This window comes from Canis lupus, chromosome 27 (assembly GCF_003254725.2).
Source record: "Canis lupus dingo isolate Sandy chromosome 27, ASM325472v2, whole genome shotgun sequence".
Taxonomy (NCBI): Eukaryota; Metazoa; Chordata; class Mammalia; order Carnivora; family Canidae; genus Canis; species Canis lupus.
Window position 1 is genome coordinate 37,715,040 of NC_064269.1, and position 21,259 is coordinate 37,736,298.

The 21,259-nt window shown below is 36.2% G+C and overlaps 1 pseudogene; it reads left to right on the forward strand.

The window, feature by feature from the left end:
* Positions 1-3,205: 3,205 nt before the first annotated feature.
* On the forward strand, positions 3,206-19,559 carry LOC112675315 (C-type lectin domain family 4 member A-like; annotated as a pseudogene).
* The last annotated feature ends 1,700 nt before the right edge of the window (positions 19,560-21,259 follow it).

Sequence of the window (21,259 nt, forward strand, 5' to 3'; positions counted from 1 at the left end):
GAACCTCCACTCTTTCCTCATGATAGATCCTGTACCACACATGACTTGTAACCAACACTGAACCCATATGATAGTCATAAAGCTTATTTTACTTAACATTTTAAATACCTATTAATAGATGTTCTAGTATTTTATTTCTGTGCCCTAGAAGATCCTTTTAAGAGACCATCTGGGGTATTGTGCCTCATTTTAAAGATCACTGCTCTAGAGATCCCTTGGCTAAATAAAGAGTGCTATAGACTGAAAGTGTCTCCTCAAAATTCATATGTTAAAATCCTAATTACTGATATGATGGTATTACAAGGTTAGGCCTTTTGGAGGTAATAGGTCTTGAGGGTAGAACTCTCATGAATGGGACTGGTGTCCTTATTAAAGGGACCCCAGGGAGCTCCCACACCACTTCTGCCATGTGAGGATGTAGTGAGAAGATGTCCATCTATGCTAGGAAGGGGGGTTCTCACCAGATAACAAATCTGCTGGCACATTGATCTTAGACTTCCCTGCCTCCAGAACTGAGAAATAAGTTATTTTAGCCACACAGTCTGTGGAATTTTGCTGCCTTTGACCTGTCTCTCTGTAGATAGAGGGTACTTCCCTGCCCTATTCATATTAAGTCCAGGTGACTTCCATTGGCTAGTGGGATCATGGTGGATGTAATGCCTTATCTGAAGAGAGGATTTGAATATTTCTACTTGTTTCAGCTTATAAGGAACTGCTCTATGAACCTAGGTTCCAGAATGAGAATATACTAAGAGCCAAGCAGAGTTACAATCAAGACCATTTATGTGAGACATAAATGTTTGTCATTATAAGCCACTCAGGTTGGGTTGTTTGTGATAATAGTGCAATCTAGTTATAATGTAATTTACTGCAGGGAAAGAGATACCTTTAGGAACATATTTTGTTTTTTCTTTATAAACTTAGACTATTAAGGCTCTGATAATCAATGATTATTCTTGGGAGAAGGATGTATGCATGCACACATGCAAATGTGCAAGTATTTGTTAGGTCTAGTAGTCATTTGCTAGAAAATTTGCAAGAATTAGCTCTCCCCCCTCTTATATTTTTTCATATCCCTTTCCCTTTCCTTATTAAACAGTTCAGTTCTAAGTAAAATCTTAGGTGGAGCAGAAGAAAGTAAAGGTTTGTTGTAGGGTGTGATGGGAGAGCCACAGTGGTCGGGGACAGGTTGTCAGAATTCAGAAGGGTGATATTCAGGAGGGTGGCTTGACAGTGGTGTTGGAGTCCAAAAGAATGAGAACATCTCTGCAGGGGTGGGAAAGTATTTCCAGCATGGGGAACCAGACTCTGTGCATACTGAGAAGAGTGTCCACACATCACAATAGCCTAGTATGGAGAGGGTATCAAAGGCACCCTGGTCTGGTGTGCTAGTGTCTGAAATGTGGAGAGGACATCTATGTAGTGGGGTAGGCAGGTGCAGGGAGCTCAAGCAGGATAATCCTTGCTGGGAGGTGGGGGACCTGGCATAGGATTTCATGGCCCAAGCAGAGTGAGGGAAGTGTACATGCAAAACGTAGATAGAGGCTGAACAAGATAAGGAAGTTGTCCATGTGGGAGGGTAGCCCAGTGTGGGGACTCTGAGCCCAGGAAGGTTGAGGAGAGTTTCCACTCAACTGGGGGGGTCTTGTATAGGGTTTTAGAACCTGAGTGGGATAGGAGGATTCCCCATGGGGGTTAGGGAGCCAGCATCAGCAATCAGAGTCTAGGCAGAGTAAAGAGGGATTTCCTATGGAGGGTAGCCTAGCGTGGGATGTAGGACCTGAGCAAGATGAAGATGATGTCCATGGCGGTTGGCTGGTTCTGTGTACAAATATCCAAGCAAATTAAAGGCTCTAACAATTAATGGTGGCCTAGATTGGGAGGTCAGAGCCCAATCAGGGAGAGAAGAGCTCAGAAAGGAAATCACAAAAAAGATAGAAAATTGACTAAATTCAGGGGATTACTAAAAAAAAAAAAAAAAAGTTAAAGACAAAGGAAGCAGGTTTCTTACTGTAACAGAAGGACATTAGAAATGTAGAAGGGAGAAAACTAGAACGAACTCTGGTGTTGAGTTGGAATTGAAGGTTATTAGTGTGAATGCATGGTTTTCAATGTACCTTGATATAGAAATAAATAAGGTTAAGTGTTATGCAGTTGATGGAGGAGTTTGGTGAGGGAAATTAAAAGGAGGATCATTTAGAGAGAACTGAACCTAGGGTGTGAGCTAAGAGCATGTCTGAGAAGATTCTGTATGAAGGATTCAATTTTTGGAGTGTTTTCCTCTTGCCTTTTAGAAAAAGCCGTATGTATCACTGAGTTTATCTCCTAATTTGTGATTCCATTAAATTATCCTAACTTGTTAAAAAATAGTCACATTGACGTGTATTTTCTTTTGTTGTGGTGTTATGGGAATTAAAGTGATAGAGATGGGTAGGGTAAAGGCTGGCCTACTCTGTTAACATCCAGCACAAAGAGCTGCTTTTAGGAGCTGCTGGAAATAACTGTAGCAAAATCAATGGAGATCCATGAGAGAGTCAGTTAAGAACAGAGAAAAGCAGAGAGTGCTAAGAAGCAGCTTCAGAAGACATGATCTAAGCTTTGACTTCCCTACTACATTAGAAGACACTGACTCTTGAAAGTGGAGAGGCTAACATATGAGTTTTTTGTCAATGATCCTCTTAGAATGTGATCCCCCAAAGTTGTCAGATCAGCTACACATGAGGAGAATACAGCATGAATGAGTATATGCCCAGGTTGGTAGAAATAATTATATTTGCGTGTAGAATTTCATTTTTGCTAATGAGTTCAGATAATACAGGTCTCAGAAAAGATTTTTCTAATTGCTTAGTTTGTTTCTTTACTTCCTGTGTGTGTTTATTTATTTATTTAAGATTTTTATTAATTTATTCATGAGAAACACACAGAGAGAAAGAGGCACAGACAGAGGCAGAGGGAGAAGCAGGCTCCATGCAGGGAGCCTGACGTGGGACTTGATCCCGGGTCCTCAGGATCACGCCCTGGGCCGAAGGCGGCACTAAACCGCTGAGCCATCTGGAATGCCCCTGTTTTTTTTTTTTTAATCTATATTTGAATTCCCAAGTTCCTACTTTTATTGTATTTGCTGACATATATTTAAATGCATTGATTCTCGCTGTGTTTGGTCCTGGGGGTTGGGCCACTCTCTGAGGTTTTTAATTTTCATGAGATTCCTCTCAGGGTTATTGCCTATCTGGGGCTCCTGTTCTTGGAAGTATGACAAGTTGCCACCATGTTCGAGTTTCATTTTAAAGTGTTTTAAGGAAGAGGTGAAAATTTTTTGAAAAGAGCAGATTTTTCAATATGACTTCAGAGACCACTTACACTGAACTAAGTTTCAAAAGTGAACCCAAGTCCTCAGGCATCAAATGATGGCCTCCTGCAGGTAAGAAGCATTTTCTGATGGACAAAGTTAATGAGATGAAGGATGAAGAGAGAATACTATAAATGAAGTATAGGTTATGTTAGTTGCTGCTTCTCTGGCCGCAATTGGGACACAAGATTGAGTTGCCAAGATAATACTCTTAACAGAATTGAAGTGTGACAAGTCCATACAGTCCTGAGTTAAGGAGAGTGATAATTATGCTGAGAAGTTGTTCTCCTGTGCCTTTTGAAGCTGAGTGAGATGCAGTCAGGAGATTGGCAATAGATCTTGAAACCATCAGTCCAGATGCAGGGGCTATTGATGAATTAATGGGCTCAGTTAGAGGGGAAAAGTTTTTTTTTTTTTTTTTTTTGGGGAAAAGTTTGAGTAGAGAATGTTGTGGGTGTATTTGTTAGTACTGAACTAAAGTGGAACCAAACACTGATGCAGATGAAAGACTAGAAAGTTACAGAGAGTGTCTTACATTACAGGAAAAACTGCCCTGCATTCAGAAAATCCATTGCATACTTCACTTGTCAATACCCCGTAACTTTGAGAAAACAATTCTTTCAAAAAATTTTTTAAGGAGGTATGATTGACAAATAACAGTATATAGTAGTCCCCTCTTATCTGGGGAATATGGTCCAAGATCCCCAGTGAATGCCTGAACAGTGGATAGTACCAAACCCTATATACTGTGTTTTTTTTCGTATACACATATACCTATGATAAAAATTTAATTTATAAATTAGGCACACTAAGACATTAACAGCAATAACTAATAATAAAACAGAACAATTATAACAATATACTATAATACAAGTTAGGTGAATATGATCTCTCTCACTCAAAATATTGAACTGCATTCACCTTTCTTTTTTCTTGTGATGATGTGAGATGATAAAATTCTTATGTGATGAGATGATGTGAAGTGAATGACATAAGTATTAGCGTTAGGCTGCTCTTCACCTTCTGAGGATATATCAGAAGGAGGATCATCTGCCTCCAGACCACAGCTGACCACAGGTAATTGTAAAATTCATGTAAAGCAAAACTGAGTAAGGGAGGGAGGACTGCTGTATTAGTTTCAGATGTACACTGTAATGATTTTATTTTTGTATATATTTGTGAAATCATCACAATAAATCTAGTTAATGTTCATCACCATAAATTTTTATATAATTTTTTTTCTTGTGATGAGACCTTTTAAGATTTAATCTCTTAGCAACTTCTGAGATGTAATAATATTTAATAGTTGATACTACTGTAATCTATAGTATTAACTATAGTCAACATGCTGTACATTACAACCATGACTTCTTTATTTTATTTTATTTTATTTTATTTATTTATTTATTTTTTAATTTTTATTTATTTATGATAGTCACGGAGAGAGAGAGAGAGAGAGAGAGAGGCAGAGACATAGGCAGAGGGAGAAGCAGGCTCCATGCACTGGGAGCCCGACGTGGGATTCGATCCCGGGTCTCCAGGATCGCGCCCTGGGCCAAAGGCAGGTGCTAAACCGCTGCGCCACCCAGGGATCCCGACTTCTTTATTTTATAACTGGAAATTTGTACCTTTTAACCCCTTCCACCCACCCATTCCCTACCACCACCTCCCCCACCTCTGGGAACCACCAATTTGTTCTCTGTATGAGTTTTGCTTTGTTTTGCTTTTTTGGATTCCACAGATAAATGAGATCATATGCTATTTTCTCTGACTTATATCACTAAGTATAATGCCCTCAAGTTTCATCCATGTTGTCACAAATGATAAGAGTTCCTTTTTTTAATGGCTGAATGATATTCTACTAATATAAATATCACATTTACTTTATCCATTCATGGATGGATGGCCATTTAGGTTGCCTTCCTGTCTTAACTGCTTTAAATAATGCTGCAACGATCATAGGGGTGCATATATTTTTGATTTAGTGTCTTTCTTTGGGTAAATATCCAGTAGTGAAGTTAATAGATCATATGATATTTCTATTTTTAATTTTTTGAGGAAACTTCATACTGGTTTTCACAGTGGCAGTAGTTTACATTCCCACTGACAGTGCCTGAGGGTCCCCTTTCTCCATATCCTTACCAACACTTGATATTTCTTGTCTTTTTGACACTAGCCATTGAGAAAATAATACTTAACCATGAAATAGTGACTAAAAATGTCTGACCTTATTTTAAGAATGTGATGAGGGGGGATCCCTGGGTGGCGCAGCGGTTTGGCGCCTGCCTTTGGCCCAGGGCGCGATCCTGGAGACCCGGGATCAAATCCCACGTCGGGCTCCCGGTGCATGGGGCCTGCTTCTCCCTCTGCCTATGTCTCTGCCTCTCTCTCTCTCTCTGTGTGACTATCATAAAAAAAAAAAAAAAAGAATGTGATGAGAGAATGACTATAATTAAGATTTATGTGCTATGGGACACCTGGGTGGCTCAGTGGTTGAGCATCTGCCTTCGGCTTAGGTCGTGATCCTGGGGTCCTGGGATTAAGTCCCACATCAGGATCCCTGCAGGAAGCCCACTTCTCCCTCTACTTGTGTCTCTGCCTCTCTCTCTGTGTCTCTCATGAATAAATAAATAAAATAAAATCTTTTTTTAAAAAAGGTTTATGTGCTATGGCATTATTTAAAGTAGTTAAAGTTGGGAACAATCTGGAAGAATATTTACATATATGATGAAATCCTATGCAACCACAATAGTGTTAAAGAAGAAAATATGGCTGTATAAAAAATGTTCATGGTATAGTGTATAAGAATATAGTAGGTCAAAAACCAGTATATATGGTATGTCAATCGTGTGGGGAAAATGTATGTATGAATATGTATGTATGTATATACACTTTAAAAATTATTGGAAGGATATTTTCCAAAACATTAACAATAGTTATCCTCAATGATAGGAATTTGTGCTTTTATATGTTTTCCAAAGTTTCTACAATGAACCTTATTATTTTTTTCCTATTTTCATATTATTTCAAATTTCATGTTGTTGGTAATACTATGTCATCCAAGAAAAGGGAGAAGGGGAAGAGGAGAAAGGAAGTAAAAGTCAGAATTTATTACTGATGAAACTCTTTTGATTTCTCCTTCAGCTCCCAAAGAAAAGACTAGCCCACACAAAAGTAACCCCAGTTTTCCCAAGCTACTTTCTGTCTCATTGCTGATACTTCTGCTCCTATTGGCAATCTCATTTTTTATTGCTTTTATCAGTACGTATCCATTTGAATCTATGAGGAATGTATGCCTTACATGAAGGGATGACATCCATTAAATACTGACATTTAATAGTGGGTATATCCAGAAACCTGGAAAAGAAGTTTTCTTTCAGGATGAAGGGCTGACACAATTAATGGGAATCTGTTAGGAATTTTATTGTTTATTTGAATTTCATTTATAAAAATAATGGAATTCACTCTTTAGAGAAATTGAAGAGTTTATGTGTGTACATGTGTTTGTGTTGTAAAGGGACATCTATTAGGCACCATTTCTAACCTAAACAGTTGCGGAAGTAAGGACAAATCTATATTTGACTATTAGTGTTTATAAGGCCAGGTTTTTTTTCAGTGCACACACACATATTTTGAGGTGAACAAGTGGACAAAAGGAAATGGGAAAAAATGTTCCAGGAAGAGTTTCCCATTGAAATTTCACCTTAATTTTGTCTGTCCTGCTCAAGACTGTAAGCTCTAAAAGCCAATTTGGCAAATAAGTGGATGTCCTCATATCTTTGATTTAAGAATTTATCAAAATTTTATTTTATTTTATTTTATTTATTTTATTTTATTTCTTTATTAAAATATATTTTATTTATTTATTCATGAGAGAGACAGAGAGAGAGAGAGGCAGAGACACAGGCAGAGGGAGAAGCAGGCTCCATACAGGGAGCCCGTCGTGGGACCCGATCCCGGGACTCCAGGATCACGCCCTGGGCCGAAGGCAGCGCTAAACCGCTGAGCCACCCAGGGATCCCCTATCAAAATTTTAAAAGGCATAAGAAGTAGTAAAGCCAGCATGTGGTGGATCAAAGAGCAAATGAGAGATGAGGAAAGAGAAAATTCACTTTCTAGAGGGAGAGGTAAGTATTTTTAAATTGTGAGGTACTTGAGTATATTGGTGTGCTGAAGAATAAGAGCCAGTTGGGAATAGATACAGGAAAGAAGATGAGGAAAATAATGCCCATTGCTCCTGATCAATGTTGGATTAAAAAACATTATAAAAAAAAAATCTTACTCTGTAGGTAACCCAGAACTCCTCAGAATTAGCTCATCCCTCATTGCCCTGCAAAGACCTATGCTGCATACACCCTCAGATAGAAGCATTTGTTTTCCCTCCATTCTCTCACCCCTAAGGCTTAGGCTTTGCAGTATTGAAGGAAAATATGGATCAATCCCTTTGCAGTCATTCAAATGGAACTGTCATGTTCTCTTTCAACTATTTATCTTTTAGCTATTCCTGGAGAAATTATGGTTTCAAAGTCAGTAGAATTAGGATTACATTGAATGTGGGGTGATGAGAACTCTTTTCTGTAATCAAGATCCTTTTACTCAAGCAATTGGGCATTGGTAGATTTTGTTGCTATAAAATAGAATGCCAAAAAAGTAGAAGGCAAAGTAAATGAATGGCCTTTTTTTTTTTCAGTTTTTTTTTCAAAAATATTCTCACCTTGTTAAGGAAAAAAAGACTACAAAAGAACTCACACAGCATTGGAATGTATGAAAGAAAATTTGACCATGGAAGGTAAAAATTAATGTGCTTATAATCCAGTAGTTGACTATACTGTATAAGGATACCAAGTTAATATTTCCAATAAGATTCACAGGTAGCTCATACTAAGCAGTTGAGTCTTGGTCATTTTAAAGTGTAGAAATACATAAGACCTAAACTTCTTATATGCATATCTTTATCTGTATAAAGAAGTAGTCTTGGTTGTGGAACTGGCTGTTTAAATCCATGGATAATCTCTTTATGGAATAATTATCCAACCACATCCTTGATGTTCTCTTCAGAACACACTTTCTCAGTTTTTTTTTTTTTTTTTAAGATTTTTATTTATTTATGAGAGAGAGAGAGGGGTGGGGGCAGAGGGAGAATCAGGCTCCATACAGGGGGCCCCACGTGGGACTCGATCCCAGGTGTCCAGGATCATGCCCTGGGCTGAAGGCGGTGCTAAACCACTGAGCCACCCGGGCTGCCATATGAATAGGCTGAGAATTTTCCAGATCTTCAAATTCTGGTTCCTTTCTGTTTAACACTTCAATTTATCTCTTTCCTCTTTCATTTTACTATAAGCAGTACACAGCATTAATATGCTTAGATATCTCCTCTGCTAAATATCCACTGTCACTTACAAATTCTATTTTTCACAAAATTAGAACACAGTTCAGCAAATTCTTTTCTGTTTTATAGTAAGAATTGTCTTTCTTCCAGTTTTCAGTAACATGTTTCTCATTTCTGAGACCTTACCAGAAGCATCTTTATTTTTTTTAAAGATTTTATTTATTTATGAGAGAGAGAGAGAGAGAGCAGGATCAGGGGGAGGGGCAGAGGGAGAAGCAGGCTCCCCACTGAGCAGGGAGCCCAATGTGGGACTCCATCCCAGGACCCCAGGATCACTACCCGAGCCGAAGGCAGATGCTCAACCCACCTAGGTGCCCCCAGAAGCATCTTTAATGTTCATATTTCTACCAAATTCTGTTCATTATAGGATATGTATATTCTTTGAGATGATAGGAGCTTTTTCTACAGCTCTCTTTTCTTTCTGAGTCCTTAGCAGAATTACCTTTAACATCCATATTTCTAGCACCAGCCTTTTCAAGGCAATCTAGGCTTTTACTAGCAGGCACCTTAGAACTCTTCTAGCATCTACCTATCACCCAGTTCTGAAACCACTTTCACATTTTTAGTAAATTGAGTGTTAATAATAATAAATTGAAGTGTTAAACAGAAAGGAACCAGAATTTTTAGGTATTTGTTACACCCCACTTAGGTACCAGAATCCATATTAGCCTGCTTGGCTGCCATAACAAAATATCACAAACTGGGCAACCTAAACAATAAGTTTATTTTCTTACAATAATGGAAGCCAGAAGTCCCAGGTGCCATAAGAGTTGGTTTCTTTTTTTTTGTTGTTTTGTTTTTAAAGATTTTATTTATTTACTCCTGAGAGACACACACACACACACACACACACACACACACACACACACCGAGGCAGAGGCAGAGGCAGAGGGAAAAGGAGGCTCCATGTAGGGAGCCTGACATGGGACTCGATTCTGGGTCTTCAAGGATCATGCCCTAGACCGAAGGCGGTGCCAAACTGCTGGGCCACCCGGGCTTCCCAAGAGTTGGTTTCTGGTGAGGCCCTTCTTCTTAGCTTGTAAACAGCCACCATCTTGTTGTGTCCTCACATAGCCAGTCCTCTTTGTGAATGGGAAGGAGAGACAGCTTTCTGGTCTCTTCCTCTTCTTATAAGAACACAAGTCCTATTGGAATAAGGCCCTACTTTTTTTATAACCTCATTTAACCTTTATTACTTCCTTAAAGGCTTCCACTATAGTAACATTGAGGATTATAACCTCAACACATTAATTTTTGGGGGAACACAGTTCAGTTCAAAACAAGTTTCTATGTAATTTATTGGAAATTCTTGTGTATATGATATTTGTTTCTTCTTATTTATTAACTTAATCATCTATCTATATTAGTGTGTACTCATGGATATTTATCTTATACTTTGGGTTGTAATCCAGTGCTATATTTATTTTGTTGCTCACATTGTTCTACCTTTGCCATTGGGAATTCTTTCAGTTGGTTCCTGTGGCCCTTGGACTTGCCCCCATCAATGTGTTGTTATGTTTTGTTTTTGAGCACTTGTTTACTTTCTGGGACTGTAATTTTCTCTGGGCTTATACTGTATGTTTCCTGTTTCAGTCTTAGAATCAATTCTATGTGGAGCCATGGCTTCTGTTATTGAATGGCATTAGAAACCAAGATTTGAATACTAGGTATACTCATTGCTGCTGAGGTGTTATTTCTTTTAGGTCATCTCAGTTCACAGAACAAGGAAATATATATCTGTGTACTAACCTGTATATGTGAATATATTGATAAATATTTGTACATACAGTTGTGTATATAATAAGATACATATCAGCTTTTACTGATGTCTGAAACTTTCATTGATTACATTGCTTCTAGCCTACTCCCCTTGATATCTTTAATGATCACTTCAACAGAGAAATCTGATTCCCATCATCTGCTCAATACATTTACATAATTATTCAATCCCAATGTACACATATAGCAGTATCAGAATTGTAAACTCAAACCACCTTGGGAAACAACTTTATCAGCTAGAATACAGTGCCTATGTGCAGTTTTTTTTGTTTTTATTCTTATAGATTCCATTTCCAAAGTTATCGAGATCATCATCCCACCTCCACCCAGTGTGGTTGTTTCCAACACTTGTAATACAGTTAGATTGTCTTGTCATAGTCTTCATTCTTTAGTGGATCCCCTGACCTCCTAAATGAACTTTAAAAATTTCCATGGAATAAATATGTAAATTTATGTGGTTTTGACAAATGCATAATGTTACGTAGTTTTACATAAAAATCTGTGCTCTACTTTCCCTTCTAGACTCTTGGTAACCACTGAAATTTCATTTCATTTTATTTTATTTATTTTATTTTATTTTTTTATTTTTTATTTTATTTTTAAAAAGATTTTATTTATTCATGAGAGACAGAGAGAGAGAAAGAGGCAGAGACATAGGCAGAGGAAGAAGCAGGCTCCACACAGGGAGCCTGATGTGGGACTCGATCCTGGGACTCCAGGATCACGCCCTGGGCCAAAGGCAGGTGCTAAACCGCTGAGCCACCCAGGTGTCCCTAATTTTGTTTTTTTGCATGTAACTGTCCAGTATTCCCAACACCATTTATTAAAAAGATTGTCTTTTTTCCGTTGTATATTCTTGCCTCCTTTGTCATAGATTAATATAACTATTAATATAATAATTAATAATTAATAACAATTAATAATTAATTAATATAATAATTAATATAAGCCCATGACTATGGGTTTATTTCTGGGCTTTCTCTTCTGTTCTCTTGGCCTATGTGGGTATTTTTGTGCCAATACCATACTGTTCTTATTATAATAGTTTTGTAGTGTATCTGGAAATCTGAAATTGTGATACCTCCAGCCTTGTTGTTCTTTTTTAAAAATTTATTTATTTATTCATTTATTTATTTATTCATTTATTTATTTATTCATTCATTCATTCATTCATTCAATTTATTTATGAGAGAGCAAGAATGAGAGAGTACAAGTGGGACCAACAAAGGGAGAGGGAGAAACAGGCTCCCTGCTCAGCAGGGAGCGGATGTGGGGAGCTGAAGGCAGACGCTTACCAACTGAGGCACACAGGCACCCTCAGCTTTGTTCTTCTTTTTTACGATTGTTTTGGGTATTCCAGGTCTTTTGTGGTTCCATAAAATTTTAGGATTATTTGTTCTAGTTTTGTGGAAAATGCTGTTGTTATTTTGATAGGGATTACATTGAATCTGCAGATTGCTTTGGGTAGAATGGACATTTTAACAGTATTAATTCTCCTGAGTCATGAGCATAGTATATCTACATTAGTGTCATCTTCATTTTTTTTAATCAGTGTCTTCTAGTTACGTATAGGTCTTCTACTGATTTAATTAAACTTATTCTTAGATAATTTATTCTTTCTGGTTCCAGTGTTATTGGAATTGTTTTCTTAATTTTTCTTTCTGATATTTTATTATTATTGTATAGAAATATAACATATATATAATACAATATATTAGTTTTGTATCCTACAACTTTAATGAATTTATTTATTGATTCTGATAGTTTTTTGGTGGTCTTTAGGATTTTTCATATGTAGTATGTCAGCTGCAGATAGTGACAGTTTTACTTCTTCCTTACTAACCTGGAGGCCTTTCATTTCTTTTTCCTGTCTGATTGCTGCAGCTAGGATTTCCAGTACAATGTTGAATAAATGTGGTGAGACTGGACATCCTCATCTTGTTCCTGATCTTATAGGAAAAGGTTTTTATTTTTCATCATTGATTAATGTTGTTACCTGAGGGTTTGTCATATTTGGCCTTTATTATGTTGAGATACATGTCCTGTAAACCCACTTTGTTGAGAGTTTTGTCATGAACAGATGTTATATTTTGTCAAATACTTTTTCTGCATCTGTTGAGATGATATATGGCTTTTATCCTTCTTCTAATTAACATCATGTATCACCCTTGCTTTCCTAGAATAAATCCCACTTGATTGTGGTAAATGATCCTTTTAATTCATTGTTGAAATCAGGTTGCTAATATTCTATTGAGGAATTTTGCATCTCTGTTCATCAGAGATACTGGCCTATAGTGATTTTTTTTTTAAGTGTCTTTGTCTGGTATTGGTATCAGGGTAATGCTGGCCTTATAGGGTAAATTTGGAAGTTTTCCTTCCTTTTCTATTTTTTGGAATAGTTTGGAAGAATAGATATTAATTTTTCTTTAAATGTTTGGTGGAGTTCACCTATAGAGCCATCTGGTCCTGGATTTTTTTTCTTGGGAGTCTTTTGGTTATCAATTCAATTTTGTTATTAATAATTGGTCTATTCAAATTTTCTATTTCTTCCTGGTTCAGTTTTGGAAGATTATATGTTTCTAGGAATCTATCTGTTTCTTCTAGGTTTTGCAGTTTTTCATAATATTCTCATATAATTCTTTGTATTTCTGTGGTGTCAGTTATTTCTCCTCTTATTTCTTTTGTTGAGTCCTCTCTCTTTTTCTTGATAAGTCTGGCTAAAGGTTTATCAATTTTGTTTATCTTTTCAAAGAACCAGCTCTTGGTTTTATTGAGCTTTTCTATTTTTTTAGTCTCTGTTTCCTTCCTCCTATTAGCTTTTGGGCTTTATTTGTTCTTCTTTTTCTAGTTCCTTTAGGGGTAAGTTTAGGTTGTTTACTTGAGATTTTTCTTGTTTCTTGAGATAATCCTGTATCATTATATACTTCCCTCTTAGAACTGCTTTTACTGCATCCTAAAGATTTTCGAGGTTGTGTTTCATTTTCATTTGTCTTCTTGCATTTTTAGATTTCCTCTTTAATTTCTTCATTGGCCCATTCATTGTTTAGTAGCATGTTGTTTAGCTTTTGCATGTTTATTTTTTCCAGTTTTTTCTCATAATTGATCTTTAGTATTATATTGTTATGATTGGAAAAGGTGCTTGATATGATTTCAGTCTTCTGAAATGTATTTATTTATTTTCTGAAATTTATTGAATCTTGTTCTGTGGCCATGTGATCTATTCTGGAGAATGCTTCATATGTACTTGAAAAGAATGTATATTCTGTAGTTTTTGGATGGAATGTTCTATATATATCTGTTAGATTCATTTGGTCTAAAGTTAGTTAAGACCACTGTTTCCTTGTTGATTTTCTATCTGGATGACCTATCCATTGATGTGAGTGGGGTGTTGAAGACCCATACTATTATTGTATTACTGTCAATTTCTTTATGTCTGTTATTATTTGCTTTATGTATTTAGGTGCTCCTATGTTGGATGCATAAATATTTACAACTGCTATGTCCTCTTGTTGGATTGGTCCCTTTATCGTTACATAATGGTGGAAGTATGCCCTTCTTTATCTCCTGCTACTTGTTTTCAAGTCTCTTTTTCTCATATAGGCATTGATACCCTGTTTTTTTTTCTCTCTCTCTTCTTTCTTTATTTTTTTAAAGATTTTACTTATTTGAAAGAGAGTGTGAGCAAGACAGGAGAGAGAGCACAAGCTAGGGGAGAGGCAGAGGGATAGGGAGGAACAGACTCCTTACTGAGCAGGGGGCCTATGTTAATTTGATGGTTGCTTAAGTTCAAACACATTCTGAAAGTACTAAATTTTTACTCCTTCACATTTTAATATATATGATATGTCTTGCATCTTTTAATTTTGTGTATCCCTTGACTGATTTTCATAATTGATTTTACTTCTTCTTGTTTTAACCTCTATACTGGCTTTATAGGTTATTAATTAAATCTTTGCCATATGTTTGCCTTTACCAGTGACATTTTTTCCTTTCATAATTTTCTTCCTTGTAGTTATGGCCTTTCCTTTCCACTTAAAGAAGTCCCTTTAACATTTCTTCTAAGGCTGGTTTAGTGGTGATGAATTCCTTTAACTTAATTTGTCTGGGAAACTCTCTCTCTTTCAATTCTGAATGATGGAGTATTCTTGGGTATTCTTGGTCATAGGTGTTTTTCTTTCTAGCACTTTGAATATATCATGCTCTTTTCTTCTGGCCAGGAAAGTTTCTGCTGAAAAGCCAGCTGATAGCCTTACAGGATTTCCTTTGTATGTTAGCTTTCTTTTCTCTTTTAATATTCTCTATTATTACATTTTGGTATTTTAATTATTATGTGGATCTTACATTAATCTTGTAGGGGATCTGTATGCTTCCTGACTGGGATATCCATGTCCTTCTGCGTATTAGGGAAATTTTCAGCATTATTTCTTCAAGTAAGTTTTCTGCCCCCTTTTCTCTCTCGCCTACTTCTGGGACCATATAATGTAAACGTTATTATGCTTGATGAGGAGTTCCCTTAACCTATTCTCATTTATTATTATTATTATTTATTTTTTCTGTTCAGCTTGGTTGCTTTCCATTACCCTATCATCCAGATTGTTGATTTCTTCTCCTGCATAATTTAATATGTTGATCCCTTCTAGTGTATTTTTCTTTTCAATTATTGAATTCTTCATTTCTGATGGCTTCTTTTTTATGTTTTCTGTCTTATTGTTGAGGTTCTCACTGAGCTCATCCACTCTTCTCAAGTCCAATGAGTATCTTTATTACCATTACTTTGAATTCTTGCCAGGAATATTGTTTATCTCCATTTCATTTAGCTCTTTTACAGTGATTTTGTCTTGCTCTTTCATTGAGGACATATTCCTCTGTCTCCTTATTTTGTCTGACTCTCTGTGTTTGTGTCTATGTGTTAGGTAGGCCATCTGTGTCTCCTGGTCTTAAAAGCAGGCCTTGTGTAGAAGAGATCCTGTTGTTCCCTGTAGCATAATACCTCCTGGTTACCAGGAGCAGGTATACCAGGAATGTCCTTTGTCTGGGCTGCATGTGCCCTCCTTTTGTGGCTGAACTATGATTGCCTTTTACCCATGTGGCTTCCTTGTTTTTATTTTATCATTTATATCTGTAATCTGTGGCTGAGATTTTCTTTTTTTTTTTTCTTTTTTTTTTTTTAGATTTTCTATTTCTTTTCTGAGGCATTCTTTTCTTTCATTTGGTTCAAACTTGTTTGTACTTTCTTGTTGAAGCATCTTTGTCATGATTTCTTTAAAATATTTGTGAGATAATCCTAATATTTCTCTTATCTTGATACTGGCATGTATTTATTTTCTTTTTTAAAAAATTAATTTTGAGAATTTGTAATTCATGGTGTGATGGATCATTTTCCATTGAAACCTAGACATTTTTGTGTAATATTCTGAGTCTGCGTCTTACCTAAGTCCTATGTTTTAGCTGGCTTTTCCTGACACCACTCTGGCAAGGGAGAAGTTACTGCCTGATGTAGGTAGACTTGATCTCCTTGACACCTGATGGGTGGGCTACTTATCACTTCTTGGTGAAGATGCAAATTCCAGTTTCCATGAGGTCTTCCTTGGTCCTTAATTTTAATAATACACACACTTAAATTTTTTCTTTTATATTGGACATCTCTGGCCTTCTGTCAATACAGAGAAAGATTGGAGCTGCTGCCCAAAGGATTGGAAGTCATTTAGTTCCAACTGCTACTTTTATTTCTACTACACCAAGAAATTGGACTGAGAGTGAGAGGAACAGCTCAGAAATGAAGGCTGACCTGCTGGTGATTAACACCAAGGATGAACAGGTACTTTCTAATAGATGATGGAGTCAACGGTCCGCTGGTTATTGTATACATCTCTTGTCTAAGGAGGTTTTCACTGTTTTGGAATATTGGTGGTGTGGCAGAAGGCTTTTAGTAAAACTGATAGGAAAGGCTACTTAAGCCTTCACGTGCTACACCTTCTTCCTGGTTTCATAAAACTAATCTCTCCCAAAATTAATTGGGGCATTTGAAATATAATATATGGGGTTTGAATAGAAGAATGAAAATATTTTAGTTTGAAATATATTTATATTAAATATTTTATAAATTATTAACTATTTCACTGAGAAGGGGTATTATTATATCAGAGCGGAGTTCAATAATGAAGGGTCACAATCGGCAATCAAGAATGAAGTTAAAGAAGTTATGAAAGGAAAATGATTTAATGTGCAAAAATCTTCTAATGCATGACTTTGAAGAATACCACCTCTTAGTGAAAGAGGGAAGTGAATCTGAGATGAAAATTCACTATGATCATGGCTAGAAAATTGCTTCCATTTGTGTTGAACGTTACTATATTCTGAATGTTTATGTCCCCCCCAAGCTTCATATGGTGAAATCCTGACCCCCAAAGATGGTGGTATCTGGAGGCAGGGTCATTGAGAGGTGCTTAGGTACTGAGGGTGAAACCCTCGTGAATGGGATTTGTGTTCTTATAAAAGAGATCCCACATAGCTACCTTGCCCCTTCTACCATGTGAAGACATAGTGAGAAAAAAGCTACGAACCAGGAGGAGAGCCTTCACCTTACCATGCTAGCACCCTGATCTGAGATTTCCAACCTTCAGAACTATAAGAAAGAAACTTGTTTATAAGCTATCCAGTTTGTAGTATGTTGTTATAGCAGCCTGAGCAGACTGAGCCAAGCATTGTGCTTACGAGTGATGTCTTTGATCCTGCTCTGGTTTAGCCAGAGAGGACTGAGGCTCCTGGGCAGGGCCCCAGTATGGCTCTTCATGGATCCTTTCCTTTTCTTCTCTTCTCCATAAGGTTGTAAAGAACTCAGTTCTACCTCAGTGCTCTAAAGGCTATATAACTCCTTTCTTTTCTTCCTTTGGATTTATCTCCCAGAACCTGGATATATATATTCTGCTTATTACATAGGGCTATCAGATCCAAAGGGAAAAAGAGATTAGCAATGGGTTGATCAAACACCATACAATGAAAGTGTCACGTGAGTACAGAATTAGGTAAAGGAACCCTGAGCGCTGGATCATGCAAGGATTTTAGAGTGTTCCAACTATCAGATGTGAAAATAAAATAGCTTACTCTTCTTTTAACTCTTGGGTTAAATAATTTTATTTATTATTTCATTTAATCATCACAGGAACTCTGTGAAACACACATTATTATTTTTCCTACTGTAGATATGAGGAAATTGAGCTTAGAGTGTTTAGATAACTCAGCAAATGTTATCCAGCATTGGCACCAAATGATCCTCAAATCCAGCCCTATTTGATGCTGAAATCTGTACTTTCAGTCACTACATTATATCTCTAAACATAAAAATTTATGTCAATTAAGATCATGGCTAATTATTGACTTACTATTTCTCAAAAAGCAAATAAGCTAAATTCTGATAGTTAATATCTCATATTTATGTAGGTTTTTTAAAAACTCTTTTAATACTTTAGTGCATTTTAGTACAATACCACCTTTGATCTTCATATCACTGTGTGACACATATAGGAATATGACTAGAGTCTCTATTTTTTAGATATAGAAATCAGGGAAATTAAATTATATGTCCAAGATAACAGGGATTTTAGCAGATTTAGAGATTTTAACTAGTTCTTTGGACTCCAAAAGCAATATATATATATGTATATACACATATATATGTATATACATATGTATTATGGAAACAAACTACAAAGATACTTGAGACTGGGATGAAATCTTTTTTTTTTTTTTCATCATTTAAGGGAGCTTATGGACTGGCAGTCCCCTGGAAATAGGACATAATGACGGACAAATAGAAGGGCTATCTGCTAGGAGAATGCTTAATGCAATAAGATGACACAATACTAGGTGATATACATTTTTGAGAGAAATGCCAGAGCTTCTGGTAGAGAAGAAACTGCATGAGAATTGGAGAAGTGAATGATTTGGGCATATCTGACCTTGACTTTCACACAGTTCAGTCCCAGCCCCCTCCCTTGCTGTGCCTCTAACCCTTTTCAAAACACTGTTTGAAGAAACAACCTCATCCATTTTTTCCCTTTCAGATTTTGGCACTCAGGTGAACCCAGTAATCTTGATGAGCATTGTGTCATGCTACATTTTCATTATTTTTCAAGACAATGGGGCTGGAATGATGTTCCTTGTAATGGACACCACAAGTTGCTTTGCAAGATGAAGAAGATCTACTTATGAATGGGAACATTCTACATAAAACTGTGGTTGAATTGGTACCCACCATTACAGAGATAGCTAATTTGCTCTTTTTAGTCATGTGTTAGTCTTGTGTAAGGAATCTCCATAGCATTTTTCAGTAGGCTGTCACCTATTCCATTTATGATAGAATCAGTGTGCACATCCATTCATTTGTTCCTTCGTGTGTAGAGACCCTTTTGCAGACACATGGAGCATGAAAATTCTTTTCTAATTTTTGTCTGAGTGCTAAGGAGTTAGAGATTGATATATGATGAGGTTCCTCCATCTGTCTGGATTTTTTTTTTCTCATGAGGTTGGTCAAAAGCAAAATAATTCCAACTATTACTTTCCATTTCTCTCAGATATATTTATTACTTTTAACTGAAGCGTATTATGTGACAGTTTGGATATAATACACATCAATGGAAGTTAAGTTCCAGCTTTGTCCCAGTAGAATATTTGGAGATCTTAACATTCTCTGATCAGTCTTGGACTTTATTTAACATCAGGGTACAGTCAAAGGGAAATCAGAAATTGAATATTAGAGATTTAGAATTAGAAGTTATTACTAGTGAGTTGACATGGATTTATAGTCGTTAGGTATTCTAATAGTTTTTTTTCTTTGCTTAAGTTTTATAAGGTTTCTATGTGTAGATTGCCACTCAAAATAGCTCACGGTTTGTTTGTGTTCCCCTTTTCACTGAAGTTCTTACTGATCATTTTGTTTCTGCTACAATATACAAGTATATCAAATTTACAAAAAAGTCTGTTATTCATTACTTTCATATGCTAATTATAATTGATCAGAATAAAGCTGATTTTAGGCATGGCTCTCCCAGTGTGACTTCTTGAGATCATTCCCTGATTATCTTGATGCAACTGAGTAATTACATTTGCCAGTCATTTCCTGACTGTATCTAAAGAAGTTCTTTTTATCCAGATCTGTTCTTATCCATAGTATGTAGAATTTACCAGTTTACTTCTTGGAGAGCAACTTACAATTCTGGAAGAATTCTAGGGAAACTGCTTACAAAGAGCTTTTCCCACTATTATTTCAATAATATGGGGTTAGAATGAAGGGCAAAGAGAACCACTTTATTAAATGCTTTTGATTACCGGATACAGGGTGTGCTTGAGCTGAAGTGCAAGGGAGAATTGGTGATATTAAGTCACTGCTGGAACTTTTCTCTCACCTCCACCTTACATTTTATGAAAGTGATCCAGATCCTATTTTCTTTAATTTTCTATAAAGCACCACTAAATCAAGATTGTAGGTAACAGAGTTTATGTAAGATTTGTGTTTAAGGAGTGATATTAAAATGAAGAGCCATCCAGTTGATTTCAAATCAGTAGACAGAATTGTGAAAAATAAGATTGTTGCTTTAAGCCACTAAGTTTTGGGGTGGGTTTATTATTCAGCAAGGTATACCAGAAACACCATTGAATTATATTATTTTTGAATCAGATTTTGCAAAATAATGAGGCATATTCAATTACATTGCTGTCTCTAAAAAGATTCACAGTTTTAAAGTGAGAGGAGATTAATTTTATTATTAAATGCAAAATTGAAGTGTTTATTTTTTATACAATTTAATTTTTATGTAGTAGGTGTATTATATTACATCATGGATATGTGGTTCTTAAAGTATTAAATATGACCAAACAAAAATGAAGTATTATTAAATATTAAGGATGACCAAAAATTGTTTTCCACTGTTCTAGAAGGTGGATTTTAAAATGCTTGATTAAAGTTCAGGTAATTGTTCTCTTTGAGGTAAAAGGAAAATACTGGCTACAGGCAAAAGTATTTGAAGAAAGTGTGTTTATATATTGGTTTATGAAGATATATTTAAGCAACTATGAGTGAAATATACTTAGAATTTTAGGCCCTATCTTCAACTTTATGGTTGCTATTAAAACCAAATAAACATATAAACAAATCTACCAACACTTACAGCCCTTTTAGCCAACCTGCCACTTTGTAAATGGAAAAGAGGCAGAAACCGTGGACTCTTCAGTACTGGGAAAAATACTTCTGCCCATTGGAGTTAAAACAATCAGCCTGGATGATTTCTCTGAAGGTGGGAATCTGCTGCTACATGACAACTCTTCAGGGTCTATTGGTCTGTTGGTCTAAGTGGAAATCATCCATCGTACCTACTTTGTCAAAGATGAATTCAGTGACTCAAGGATGGAAGAAATAATATAACAATCCAACTGTATTAAGCCCAGTATAAGTATTTGATTAAATTCATCACATTCTCTCTACACAATGAAATGCTGTGCACCAGTTAAAATTATTAACTGCACCAGTTAAATTTATTATGGAACTATATAATAAAAGAACCTGTGTTTAGGACTGTGGTGTATATTGTTGGTCTATTTATACCTTCTTCCTTAGAAACAGAACTTTGATGTTTAGAGAGTCACTTTCATATAGCCCAGATACCTTGTGACCTTTCAGCTCTGAGTGCATACTGATTAGTCCAAGGCAATCAAAACAGTTACCCTAGGGGTTGGTTTAGAAAAAG